The sequence below is a fragment of the Diospyros lotus genome, chromosome 15 (assembly GCF_014633365.1).
Source record: "Diospyros lotus cultivar Yz01 chromosome 15, ASM1463336v1, whole genome shotgun sequence".
In the NCBI taxonomy this organism is placed as follows: Eukaryota; Viridiplantae; Streptophyta; class Magnoliopsida; order Ericales; family Ebenaceae; genus Diospyros; species Diospyros lotus.
Window position 1 is genome coordinate 28,033,978 of NC_068352.1, and position 15,849 is coordinate 28,049,826.

Consider the following 15,849-nt stretch of genomic DNA (forward strand, 5'->3'; position numbering starts at 1 on the left):
AATTTAATATATAATTAAAAACACAATAAAAAAACTATAGATTACTAAATTATGTGATTTCTCCTCTAAATAGTAAGAAATTAGATTAGTCATTACCTACCTTTTATTTAATATTAAAGTAACACCCGTTAGAGATTTTATTAGACCATTAAATCTATATGTAAAGCCAGTAATGGAGATTGAAATAAATTTATGACTAAAGAAGTAGATGGCCCAAGAGCTTCATAAAAGAAAATCCTTAAGTGAAATATGGTTGTAGATATCAATATTAAACAGACGTAGAAATCATGTAAATTAAAATTATACGATTACAACTAGAACTATACTAGATTGGGCTCAATTGGATTGGGCCTAGAAATATAGGTCTACCTAAGCTCAAGCTTCTTTAAGCTTGGGCTGACCTACTGTGACGGTTTCTCTTTTTAGAGAATTGAACTAGAGGCCGGGCTAGAACTAATGGGCCTCAATTAAGGTTCGACATTTCAGCCCAATAGAAAAAACCGGTCCAGTTTGCAGTCTACAGAAACTACCCCGTGCCCTCTAGTAGCATTTTTAACTCGCGGCAGCACAGTTCTTCTTCTTCGGCTATGACGACTTTTCCGGGCAGGCATACGGCTGAATTCCGTATACATTTTCTGTAAGTAACACCACCCTTCTCAAATTACGGACCGAACCGAACCTTGATATGACATCAAATCAACAAAGTGAAAGCAAGACGACTTTCCATGGGAGCAATTAACACGTCATCGAACTCTGAAATGGCAAGTAATTTGTTCACCATGACACCGATGACAGTCAACTGGATGAGCTCAATTTGCTCAACTGCACAAACAACATCGCCAGAGCCCCCGACTTGAAAATGGTCGGCAAAGGAATCCCATATTTCCCTCTACCAAATAGACCTTTCAAGAACGTCCAGAAAATCAGCACCACGCACACACTGCGCGCAAACAACCTCCCCTATCCTGAACCCATCTCCGTCGGGGGAAGGGCGAAACCCTAGCAATCCGGTAGCTAGGGCCGCCAGGTTTATCAACAAGATGGTGGTGCCGGGGATGAAGATAGGCGAGTCGTTGAATGTAAACCTCCCGGCGTTGGCATCAGTGTTGTCGCCGGCAGTAGGCTGGTCCTTTTGGGTGACTTCGAAGACGGTGTCTGATATTCCGAGGAGCTTTAGGCCAACGCTCAAAATTCCGAAGAACCAGGCGTTCATGGCGGCAATCTTCCACGTTCTCTGATTGTTCCACCATGCGCGGATTGAGAGTCCAACTCGCAGATACTCAGATAAAGTGTACAAGTTGTAGATGAGGAAGAGAAAGATGATTGTCAAGAAGCCTGGTTCTCCCATCTGCATTACGAGAAAATATACATAATTTACGGTGATTGAAATTTTGATATCTCTTCTTAAAGAAGCTACGTTATTAGAGCTTACTCTTACGAATCATGTAAAAACAGATGCTAGAATGGACCAATTGATGAGATTGATCATTACGCAATGATCAATGATCATGGACCCACATCACGTCAAAAGCAATTGCCAATGGTAACATAACATTTGTAATTATAAATTATGTTAATAATTTTAATTCAATATAAAAATATTAATTTTTTTTACATAATTTATATCCAATGAAACTACGTTCAAAACTTTTTCTAGGCTGACCTTGGGCAAGAAATGAGTATCAGCGATGATACAGTAGGCCGGCAAAGCAACATAACATAGCTCGGGAATGGACCGGATGGGCCACAAAATGATGTATAAGTAGGCCAAGCCTTGCCGGAACTGGAGCCTCCCTTTGAGCATAAGGATAGGTGGGCTTTTTGGGCCGAACAGAACTTCAAGCAGCCCAGTCGCCCACCTCTTATGTTGGATCATGGCTGCCGGGCCACCAGAGGGTGCACAGCCCAAGAACGCTGGCGGGTCGGGTGTGCAGTAGGTGGATCTCCAACCCCTCCCCAGAATGGAAAGCCCAGTATGCACGTCTTCTGTTCTAGATCCGTACATCCATCCAACCTTTGAAGGACACAAAGTTTAGAATAATTTACTTAATAAATGATTTAGAATAAAGTAAATGACCTCAAAATGGCAACCAGCTCCTTTCTTGGGATATATTTTAAGGCTCTATTCGGTGATGAAGCTCTCACCTCACTGCCCCATTTGGTGCCATACTCATAGCCACAGCCAGCAACAGTGTGAGCTGCATCCATGCAACTCGACAAATCCTCTTCCAATGAACAGCCAATCATCAACCCTGATAGTGTCTCCGCAGCTGATGTGGTGAACTCTATTGAGCTCCCATAAACGCTCTTCAATGCCTCAATGTTGCGCAGCTTTCCTATCACCAAGGGCACAGGCAAATTATTAAAAAAAGTAGCGTGCTTGAGATTTAACCCTTTTTTTTGTTTATATTAAATATATAGAGCGTTTCTCACCGTTGATTTGCTTGTCATATGGAGATAATCCATAAATGATTTTTCTTCTGTGAAAGCAATTTGTTCCTTGATAAAAAGGTCCTTGAATCCCCACTACTCCATATCCCACGTACTGAAACAAGACATTTACAGTGAATACTAGAACTGTTTTAATTAATAGTTAATTTATTCTAAGTTTTCCTTCGTTGTAGTTCGAAAATATGTCTCATACGTCTCATATTTTAAAGATAGTAAGTCTATATCTACTGTTCAAGGATTGAATAATTTATTTCTTGTCGTTGTGTTTACTTTACTTTAGGATATCTTTGACATTTTATAATAAATTTATATGAAACCCCTATCATTTGGCTAACAAAAGGAAGATTAATGCAATAATTTCAACTTAGAGATACATACTGTTATTTAAGAAAATTTTAGGGATATTGAGGCTAACTTTCTTTGAAAAAATTACTTAATTGTTTTTTTAAAAGATGCAAACCTTCAACAAAACCTCCAATTGGTTTCCAAATGGGTCGTCCTTCAATCCATCGTAGAAGCCTTGAGGAGACTGAACATATCCACAATCCCTCTCATTCTTGATGTCGATAAAGAAACACATGGCGTGAAGAATAATTTGAGGGTTATTAACATACATGTCACAGTCTACATTCAGCATAATTGGAGCATTGGTCATCACTCCTGAAACTCTTGTCTGTTAATATCATAGTACAAATAATAATATTAGATCAACAATTAAGTAAGAAACGAAACAAAAAAAAAAAACTTATAGATCTTTTTTAATTTCATAAAAAAGTTTGCCAATATTCATAAATTGAAAAGAAAAAAATAACCATAGCAAGTGAGTTATTTTCACAAAAATGAGACTTTTCCATACTTTGGTGATGCCTTTTTTTTATTTATAAAAAAGTATCATTAAGTAGACATAAATATAAATATGGGTTTACAGTACAAATTATACTTAATATGGAATACAAATCGAAGCTCTTACAAGCACATTCATGGCGCCAGCTTTGAAATTATGTAAGTGATTGGGGCGTTTTTCTCTGGAAATGTAGACAAGATGTGGCATTGATTCATCTTTTGAAAGACGTTCCTTGTTCTCCCATATAACCTAATTAATTAAAAGACGGTGAATTAATCAAGTAATTAGCAATAAAAATATTTGAATGGTTGATTAGATAGAGGCTGCTTTCAGTGGAGGTACGCACACAAAGAGAGTCAGATTTCTGTTGGCGACAACATAAATGGACCAAAGGTTCAATCAAATCGTTCAGTGTTTTTGCGACTTATATATAATTGGTTAGATAGATCGATCATAGATTGATTTGTGGCCAACAAGGTATGGTGAAATACCTTAACTATGGAAGGGTGATTTCCACGTTGTATGTTTGAGAAATCCTTGAAGTGGCCAACGAGCTCGCAAGGAAGAGGCCTTCTGGATGCATCTTCAATTATCTGGCAAAGATGTTCATACTCGCACTGCAAATTAAGACAACAGAGCGAGCGAGAGAGAGAGAGAGAGAGAGAGAGACTGGCTTTAGTTAGTTAGATTATTATGATGCTTAAAATGACATCATAATAAACTGATATAAATTAATTAACCCACCTGGATCTTCTTCCTCTCTTGCCGGAACTCCGGCGAAGCATCCTGAGAAGACGAGGACTGACTGGAAAAGTACCGGAAGGGTGCCCGGAGCTGTATGCCGTGCTTCTTGCAGAAAGGAACCCAGAGCCTGGCAAACTTTGAGGCTTCAACCAGCGAGTAGAAGGTGAGAGGAGAGCCGCCGTCGTCGGAGACGTAGCAGGCCAGCTTATCGGGCGGGTAGTCGACGGCCAACAAGGAGAGCACGGTGTTCACAGTGAGGATTGGCGGCTCCAAGACTGGATCAGCCGTTGTCACAAACATGTCCACCGGAGGGAGCTCCACTTTCCTATCCAATCAACCATCCAAAACCACAACCAAATTAACACCCAGTTAGAAAAAAAAGTCTTCTGTGGATAAGATTCCTGATCACTTTGGTATAAACTGGAACTCGAGAATTGGGCACGTGCACGTATACCTTTGCGAGAGGCGTTGAGGGTAAGTTTTGAACTCCACTTGCTTCCACTTGGTGCTGACAACAAGAACCCACGTGAAAGTGAACCATGACTCGCAGAGAAAGGCCAGGAGCCAGGCGAATCCATGGATTCTGGGAGAGAGGATGCGATGGAGCAGGAGAGAGAGGAGGAGGAAGAGGATGGCAAGTTCAATGGCTCGAGAAACGTAGTTTCTGCGGGTGAATCTTTGGTAGAGAGGGAGGGAGCTGGAGGGGTTGGCCATTGTCAGAAGAAATTATCGATGGGGGCTGGCCCGTTTGATACATACACATGGCGCGTTAAGATGGTGTTTGGCAGGTTGGGTATCTGCATGCTATTTATAGGTGATTCGGATGCTTGGATGGGTGGCCATTCATTGAATGTGCGGCCGATCACGGAACTTATGGTGAGCGTGGTGATGAACTGATGATGAAATGACACGAAAACGGAAAAGAGAACGAAAGACGTGTTTAATAGGAAACGAAAATACAAAAATAATATTTTTTTTAAAAAAAATAAAAAACAAAAATATGGGATAAATTGTAAATTTAAAAAATATAAAGATATTTTTATAAATATAATTTTTAATATAAAAAATTATAAAAAAATAATTTAAACATAAACAATAAACATAAGTTTCATAATGCATTCAGCCAAATCAAATATATGTAACAGTCTACAAATTTATAATCCATGTAATAAGCAAACTTTGATATTCAATAATTACAATTTTCTTGCTAGCCAAATAATAATTGTGCTAGAGGCAAACCCAGTTGTAATAAAACTTCATGAATGTGAAATTAAAAGATAGCTTCTATTCTAATATGAGTGTTAGAAAGATAGCAAATGGTAAATAAAACGTATTATACATGGAAAAGCAGGGAATTAGAGATAGAAAATACCAACAGATTTTTTAAAGTATGGAATTGTAGTATAATGCAATAGTAATAAAAAAAATGTCATATGATTAACGTTCTATTCTTAGAATGGAATAATTGGGAAGCAAGCCTTAGCATCATAGTAAGTCACTCCACTACAATTTCGGTATCATGGACCCTGAGCACTAAACACCCCCTTCTAACATGTGGAAACTGGAGATGATTCAATGCGTTTGACCCACCCCAGAACCCAACAGATTGTTGGCAGGAAAAGATAACATAATTCGATCATTCCAATTTAAGACCATTTCTCCAGCAAATAAAGAGGTGAAAGTAACCATTTCTACATGAATGAGATGTTAGTATCATGTCTTTCATTAGGTTGTTGCCATTGTTGTTAAAATCTCGATTTTACGCGTACGATTTTATGATTTTACGATTCGAAGACCCCCAAACGATTCAAATCCCATGTAAAATCCAATTTGGGATAAAATCCTATAAAATCTCGATTTTACATGTACGATTTTACGATTTTACGCTTCAGAGATCCCCAAACGATTTTACGATTCAAAGACCTCTATTGATTTAAGTTGTAATTTAGAGGATGCTTCCAACGTCTCAATGTCACATAGAATCTGACATTGGAACTTATGCAATGAATTGTTATATTTTGCCTCTAAATTGGAACTTGATTTAACATTGATTACATAAATTCCAATGTCACATAGCATCTAACATTAATTGTATAAGTTCCAATTTACTTGATTTAAATTATAATTTTTACTTGATTTAACATTGATTGCATAAGTAAATCAAGACAAACAAGTAATTAATTAATGGACCACCCAACCCCAAATTGGGATATTACTTGATTTAATCAATGTTAAATCAAGAAAAAATTACAATCTAAATCTAAAGGAAGACATTGGAAGCATCATCTAAAGAATTTTAAGCTATATTTTACCTCTAAATTACCTATATTTTGCCTCTAAATTGCCTATACCAACCTGCTAGTTTTTGAGCTATATTTGGGAAGTATCATTTTTTGAATTATAATAAGGAATAATCAAGTTATTAAATAATATTAATTCATTTTCTACAAAATTATATTATTATAAACATATATTTACAAAAATTAAAGAGTATTTTTAATTATCTCTAAAATCTTACGATTTTACGATTCGATTTTACGATCCGATTTTATGGACCCTTTGTCGATCCCACTTAAAATCTCGATTTTAACAACCTTGGTTGTTGCAGTATGTGGATCCATCGCTGTGTTGTTCACCACTATTTGCGTCGGTGTTTTCTGGCTTGAACCCAACTGAAGGTCTCAAGTCCCATACTTTCAAGAAATGTGTTTCAAGAAAAAGAGAGAGGAAATAAAATTTTGAAACATCCAATTATGTCATTCAGTAAAACATTGGGCAATAATTGCTGGATAGCAATCGTGGCTTTTCTGGGCAGCAATTGTCGAAAACGTATTTCCGGCTGAAAATGCATTTCTAGTTAAGTTTTCTAAATTTTGAAACGGTCTGAAATTTTTAAAAAATTACACAAACTATCCGAAAAACGATTTAAAAAATGCCAAAACGACGCATCCGAGCCATTTTCGTGCTCACGGACAAAATCAAATCCATACAAGACTGCGTTCGAGGTAGCGTATAGCCTAAGGCTGATCACGGAACTTATCAACTATTAAATAATTTATTATATTAGGTAAGATATCACAGATTAAAACATATTATTAAAATTAATACACCAAAACAAAAATAGCCTCTAAGTTTTTTTATATATTTTTATCTTATTCATTCACCTCAATATTAGGACGGCAAAATGCAGGGGCTTTGGAGAATAGAGAATAAAAAGAAATAATTCACTACTAATTCGTGTAGAATATTAATTGTATAATTATTATACAAATTATATGTTATATATAATAATTAATAATTAAGAAAAAAATAAAATTGATTACTTTTCAAAAGTCAAAATAAAATAAGACAATTAGAATTAGAATGGCATGTGGGTTTCATCTCATTGGCTTTTATTTATTACGAAAAGTCAATTGCGTCTGCAAGAGAAGAAAAAAGGGACATGGGCAGGAGAATGATTCTCAAATTTCTCGAGATATGTATATATATATATATATATATTATACATTATACAATATTAGATATTATACATATTTAATTATTATGCACAGCCCCTCTCTCTCTCTCTCGGCAAAGTAAAATATATAAAAAATATATATTTGTATATATGATATATATAATATTTGAATATATATTATATATATAATATATTATAGGGGTTAGGTAGCTTGCACTCTAACTACAAATTGAAATTCAACTAACTATGGGTCATTGTCAATCAAATGACATCAACCCATACATTATCCACCCCATGTTTCAACCCTTCTCTCAATGTAAGTTGTAACACTTTACTTGAAGTGGGATGTAATAATCATTGAAGGTGATATTTTGAATGATTGAGTGATGTATTGTTGATTTAGAAGTTCTATCTTTGAGTTTGTTAAGTTTTAGGCTTAGTTTGGCTATGCTTTTTTTAAAGAGTTGAAAAACTAGATAGTATTTCAGTTGTGTAATGGCGTTTAAGTTGTTAACGTGTTTGGATAATGTACTTTTAAGCTATAGTGTAAAGTTATGTATTTAATTTGTAAAAATTGATAAGTTGTTAGAACTGGACAAAAAGACTAAAATGGACATGACACTGAATAATATAAATAAAATTCAAAAAATATAATTTTTTTGAAAAAAAATTAAATTGATGTCCAATTGCTAAAATACTTATAATTATATAAAAAAATAAAATATATATAATTTGTATACTTTAGGTATTAATTCATAAAAATCTTCAATATATATGTTGAGATATTATATAAAATTATTTATTTTTAAATTTTATCAATACATATTAAGTATTTACCATTTAAATAAATATTAATACTTAAATTTATATTTGTTTCATACAGTTAGAAATTTGATATATATTATAAAATTACAAGATTATAGATGACACAATAATTGATAATTAAATAAACTTAATAATTATAAATTTCAAAATTAGATAAGAGACACAGCAAGATTATACACAAAAATTTTATGAATACTTAAATTTATTTTTGGGCGACGATGGAGGCTTGCGGCGCTGGGTGAAGCTCGCAGTTGGGTGGTGATGGGCACTGGCGATGGCGATGATCTGCTAGCAGGGTGGCGATGGAGGCTTGCGGCGATGGTAGCAAGGCAACGATGGCAGTAGGGTGGCACTGGGCGACGATTTGCTAGCAGGGCGGCTTGAGCGATGGCGGTGCTGGGCAGTAATGGGAGGCGTTGGGCAGCAATGGCGGCTTGTGGCGATGGGGGCTTGCGGTGCTGGCGATCGCGGCAATCTACTATGGAAGATAAGCGCAGTGAAGTGAAGAAGAAGGTGACAGTAATGAGGCTCGGAAAGGTAAGGGATAGGGGTTGTAAATTTTGATATTATTGGAGGGTGAAATGGTCATTGATCTGGTCAACTCAAGAAGCTCCAAAGAGCTTTTTTGCAAAAGCGGGTGGGTGATGGCTTTCCGAAAACGCTGTTAGTTAGCGTTTTAGCTCTACAACGTTTAAACTGTTAATAACATCCAAACATATAAGAAAATAAGCCTCACAGCTTATACGCTAAATGAATAGCTTAAAAGTGGTCAAATCGCATTGCCAAATTAGTGCTTAGTCTTTTCTTATATAAGTTTTAAATAAATTGATACTAAAAAATTATATCTCTTAAGAGTGATTTTTTTATATTAATTTTACGAATTTATCAATTTATATGATAATTTTTCTTTTCTTTTTTTGCTGTTACAATACGATCAAAATTAAATTGGTAGTCTTATATCATTAATGGAGAATGAGAAAATTGTACATAAATAAGCTTAGTTTGTGGGTTGGCCCATTGGAGAAGTCAAACTTGAATTTTCAATTTAAAAGACTTTAAAGCCTACTACTTCTATTTGAGTTTGTACCTCTCTTGGGAGGAACTCAAATTATTTGCTGATGCCATCAAGGGCTCCCCATCAGCCAATAATGCCCACTCATATTGTCAAAAATTAGAGGGTGTTGATTGCATTTAACTAATAGAAATTTTAGGTGAGATGTCTCTAAATGGTGTTATTAGACTCAATTATAGGCATTAACGCATCGTGTCACATAATGATGTAGTTGAAATGCTCACAATTATAGTTAAAAGTAATTTTAAGATGTGTTCGTGATCGTCTTAAAATTTATCCTAAGGATATGAGTCGAATAAATATTTCAAGCACTAAATTTTTAATTTTTTTATATTATTTAGACAATCAGAAATTCTAGGTTTATTAAAGAACAAGTAAAATAAATTAAACTAATTAATTAAATTAAAAAAATAAAATTGATTTAAAAGCCAACTTAAATCAAAGAAATTAGTGAATTTTAATAACTAAAGCACGTGTACATACCTAGTTATGCAATGCAAATTATAGATTTTTACACGAATGAATTGGCAAATTAAGTATGTATTGTCGAAATCTCCTAACATATTCGTTATCCTATTTTTAGGTTATAAAGAGTCTATTTTCATTTAATAACTTCTTATATCTCTATGAAAGTTTAATTAAATGAAAACGCATTACAATTTATGAAATTCCTAACATATCGCTAAAAGCCACACAAAGAAATTAAATTTTGTTTTTAGTTATTTTTTTTTTTTTTGAATCAAATGTAAATATGTATTAATGATCAAAATGAACAATACAAATACTCTAGGCTTACCTAGGCAGATCAAGAGTACCAACTAACCAACTCTAAATTCATGTAACTAGGGTCACAAATTGGGACAAAATATTAGGATATAAAGAAAAAATAACCCTGTATACATGTATTTTAACCCTTTTAACAATACAATCGACAGAAAGTCTATGGTCTTAAAAAATGAGTTGATTCCTAGTTGACTAAATGAGGTAGACAACGCAAGCAAGAGCAATCCTCTTAGCTTTGGACTGCCAAGATGTCCCTAGAGCCTCCTTTAATCATTTCAAGGAACTAGCGATCGTAGACAATGTCCTTCGAATGCCTATCCACGATTTAATATATTTAATATGCCCCAAAATTTTCGTGCTTACTGGACATTGGAAGAAGATGTGCTGTAAAGTTTCCTCACTGATACCACATAGCCCACAGGTTATGTCCATATCCAGGTAAGAGAAATTCTATTTAGAACCCGAAAATTTACTCTTCAAAACTCATGTCTCATCAAAATTTTTAATAATTTTAATATACCTCTTTTACCCTCACAATCCACAGCAAACTCTCTCCTCCGATCACCTCTCATCCTCAGCCATCACCTAAATATATAAATACGCACACACACACTTATATATATATATATATATATACACACACAGCATGGCCGCGACCATGGCAGTCGCAACCATGCAATCCAGCACACAAACACATATACACTCACACACCAATACACTCAGACACCTATATAAATATATATATATATACACATTCACACACACTTATATATATATATAAGCCGCGGCCATGGAAACCCCCGCACCTCACGGTGCGAGGGTTTCTGCAATCCCCACACCGCAAGGTGGGGGAGTTTTTGAAATCCCCACACCATGAGGTTTGGGGATTTCTAAAATCTCCGCACCTAGTGGTGAGGGGAATCAAGCCTTCCCCGACTGCTGGGAAGGCTTGATTAAATTTGTTTTATTTTAATTAAATAAAATAAAAAATAATATAAATAAATAAATTCTAAATATTTGTATTTTAAGTAATTATAAATTAACTAATTTTAAATTTTAAATCATTGTAATTAAGTGTTGAATTTCTAATACTTAAAAAAATTTAAAATTTATTTTATTGAATTACTTAAAAATACGCATATCTAAAAATCCTATCATCATTTAAAATAATTTTTTTTAAATATGTATATCTTTACCTAATTTAATAAGATAAATTTAAAAATCTTATCATCATTTAAAATATATTCTTTTTAAATATATGTAATTATAAAAAAAAAATATTTTAAATGATGATAGAATTTTTAGATATGTGTATTTTCAAGTAATTTAATAAGATAAATTAATTAATTTTAAATTCTTTTAAGTATTAAAAATTCAACACCATGATTTAAAATTTAAAATTAGTTAAATTATAATTACTTAAAATGCAGAAATTTAAAAATTATTTATTTGTATTATTTTTTAATTTTATTTTATTATAATAAAATTTTTAATTAAAATAAAAAAAAATATAAAAAGTCTTCCCAACTGCTGGCAGTCGGGGATTTCAGCAACCCCCGCACTGCGCGGTGCGGAGATTGCTGAAAACCTCCGCACCGCGAGGTGCGGAGGTTTTCATGGCCGCGGCTGCCATGGTCGCGGCCATGCTTTTGTGTGTGTGAGTATATATATATATATAGGTGTGTGTGTGTATATATATATGTGTGTGTGCTGGGTTGCTCTATATATATATATATGGGTGTGTGTGTGAGTTTGCTAGTTGCATGGCCGCGGCCATGCTCTATATATATATATGTATGTATTTGTGTGTGTATATGATGTAGGAGGGAAAAAGAGATGCGAGATGATGGTCGGCGATGAGAGATGATCGGAGAAGAGGGTTGGCTGTGGGATGTGGGGGGATAAAATAGGTATTTTAAAATTATTAGAAATTTTTATGGGACGTGGGTTATGAAGAGTAATTTTTCGGGTTCGCGATAGAATTTCCCTCCAAGTAAACTAGCTTATCCTTTGCAATCAATTTATTTTTTATGCCCAACCACAAGATAAAAGCATGTTTAGGGGTAATAGCAGAATCCCAAACCCCCTTGGCCCACATCTTGAAAGCACCCTTAGGCCTAAAATAGTCATAGGCCTTTGATAAATTGAACACATCTCCAATCTGCCAAGAATTAAGCAACCTCATTGCTGCATCCAGGGAGCCTTTCGAGTGACAAAGATAATCCTTCATGCTTATGATTTTTTTCATTAATGGGGAATCCTCCTTTTTCACCAATTTGTCCTAGATAATACCATTGCCAAGATAACAGTGATGAACCCACCGAATCCATAAAGCATCCATTTTCTTCTGAATATTCCAGAGAGTTTTAGACATTAGCGCCATATTCCAGCTTTTAAGGTCCTTAAACCCAAGACCACCTTCATTTTTAGCATGACAGACCTCCTTCCAGGCCACTAATGGATGATGGGAATTCCAGAGTAAGCCACGACAAAGCCTATAAATCTTATCAATAACACCAGCAATGGGCAACACAGTTAGCCAAAAGCACTCTATGGTATATGGTACTTACTATACAATTTCCAATCTATCTCTTCTTGGTATTAACATTAGACATTAAATCATCTAAATAATAATCAATTACTTACAAGCATTAAATTTAATATAGCACAACTCAATATAATTCAATTTATTCAATCACATAAAATTATAAAAAATATACCATCGTTATTTCGTCTAATACATAATCTTAGTTTAACAAATTAACTCATGACAGAATTAATTAAAACCCAAACTAGCACTAAAGATATAAGAGAATTAATTAAATAAGAAAGAAAAAAAAAAAAAAAAAGAAATTTGGGTGTTGGATCTGTTGCCGTCCCGTGCGTCCTTGGCTGCTGTTGCGTGCGCCTCCGTGTGTGAATGCTCCTTGCGCCGCTTGCTGCCGAGCTTCCAATCTCTCCCTTATTCCTTTAATGGATGGCCGCCGCACCAAGCTTCTCCAGTTCCCTTTTCAGTATATTTAAGGAGTGTTTGTTAATTAAGATAAAAAAAAAATAGATATAAAAAGTATTCTGAATATTTGATATTTTTAATATTTTTATTAAATTTATTTAATTATTTTTAAAAAAATCTTCACATGACCTCTTATCTCAATCTTTCAAAATAAATTTATTTGATCTCTTTTCTCAAATAAATTTATCTGACATTTTATAGATAAGTCTCAATTATCTATATACCCCTTGTAAAATAATTAATGTTATTTAATATATTTTAAAATTTTAAATTTATTAAAAAAATTTATTCATTTAAGTCTTATGATTAATATTATTTAATATATTTTTAAATTATCATATATTTTGATAATTTTTAAAATTTAAATGACATTACTCCTTTCACTCATTTTTAAAATTTAAATTTCTCTCTCTATATATACATTTTATTAATAATACAATCCATTTCACCAATTTTGAAATTATTCTATTATGAAAATATGATTTGACCATTTTTAATTATATAGGTGGAATTATTGTAATTCCAACAATAATTATTTATACTTTTCAACTCTTTTTAAATCTATTTTTGAACATGGATTTAGAAAATAAAATATTATTTTTATTTTTAAAAATTCATATTAATCATAAAATACTATTTTAATCATAAATTTGTTGTTAATGTTAACAAATAATTTTGAATAAATTTAGTAATAGGAATATTTTGATAAAAAAAACTCTTATCTTGATGTTTATCATATGTATTAACAAACATATAGAAAGAAAAAATACAATTATCAGTGAATTCTAAAAAATTTAACAGATAGTCAGATAGAAATCTTGAAATGCTTCCTAGCTTTATTTTAACCATTTCATATCTTGATTCGAAAAACACTCTAAATTAACTTATCTTGATACCTCTTATCTTGTTCCTTTTATTAAATTCTCCTTAGTATAATAGATAATATAATATATAATATATAATATTTAATATATGAATAATTATATTAACTTTAATTATATTATAATATTTATTTTTTATTTAAGATTGTAATATTAATTTACAGTATTAATTTTGAAATTAATTTTATAATATCTTTCTTTTTTCTAACACAAACACCAAATAGTATTCCTGAAAAATAACAAGAAGCACTAGAAATTAAATATATGTAAAATAAACTCAAAATACTAGACAATCTTAGGTAAACTATATATAAAATATTAAAAATACTACTCAATTATGACTAGTAAATATGAATAAATTTTTACATTAGTTGGATAAGACATTTTAGTACTCAAGTTAAAGATTATACAAATTTAGAAAGAGAAGATATGTGAAGAAAGGCGGCCAGTGGTGGTTTAGTCCAGTTCTCCGGCAACTCCAGCTACTGTGAGGGCAAAAGTTGCCACGCGGTAACAGCAGCAGTGATTTTCTAGCGAGATTCCGGCGAGAGTTGTCGACAGTACTTTTACAGCCTGCTGCCCCTATATTGTAGAATCACGTTTTAAGTCCATGAGATAGACTAGCCTTTGATAATGGTTCCAGCTCATATGGTTACTTTCGTTCGGGCTTGACTAGCACATAAATTTGACAAAGGATTCCGGTGACTGCCCACAAGTGGACTGACTTGGTCTTCTACTTAAATTGGGGAGGCTTGGTCAGCCTAAATTAGTTGCAAATGTCATGACTGTTCGTGGAAGGAGGTTCGTGAGAGCACAATCGGGAGGCCGAAGGGTTCGGGTTGAGTGGTGCAACAAAAGAAACAACACAAGCAGCTTCAACTTCGTCCATTGAGGTGTACCATTTTAATCCCCTATGGATGAATGGTTTTAATATGTACATGCTTGCTACCACTAAGTTTTACAAGGTTTTTTTTATTTATTTTTGTTGTGTTATAGGTAAAAGTCCATTAAAAGATCAAGTAAGCCCAAAAATCTAAAATATCTTTTTGAGCTAAAAGGCATAAATTTTTCATATGCAGGGGTCTCATACAAAGCACACAAACTTTAAAAATCCTTTTAAATATTTCAAGAAGAGGATAGATAATTATCCATAACAAATTTTAAATTCTAAAATGGTTATGAAATATTTGGATAAATATTATCCCTAAGAAATTATATTCCTAAAAAGGATAAGATAAATATCATCTATCAAGAAAAGCGTTATCTGTAATTCTATTATATTTTAAATCATTCTATATTTCTCTATAAATAGGCAGTTATACATTCCTGAAATGGGAAAAGGTCTTTGATACTATTTCAATACTGTTTCTTTCATTATATTCAGTGTCTAATTTAAGCGTCGGAGTGTTTGTGCGGGAACCTCCCTGCGCTCTCTGACTATTTTCTTATTTTTTGCAAGCTTAGGCGGCTTGAAGACGACGTTTTTATTCAACAAATTTATTGTTGTAACCATGTTACAACAATTTCGATTGCATATTATATTATATTCTTAATTTTTTTTTAAAATTCGATGAAACCTTGCATGATCCTTTAACAGTCCTGATATATATGCATATATACATGCCAGACACATATGTATATATACACAAATGGATCCATGAATTGCATATAACAAAATATAGAATCGATTTTCTTTTGTACAAATATGGGTGGTGAGAGTGGGGGTTAATGTTGCAGCGATATAAAAATTCTAAAAGCTTCACTTAGGACAATTGAATT

The 15,849-nt window shown here is 33.2% G+C and overlaps 1 pseudogene; it reads right to left on the reverse strand.

The window, feature by feature from the left end:
• Nucleotides 1-271: 271 nt before the first annotated feature.
• On the reverse strand, nucleotides 272-4,815 carry LOC127791961 (cellulose synthase-like protein H1; annotated as a pseudogene).
• Nucleotides 4,816-15,849: the final 11,034 nt, after the last annotated feature.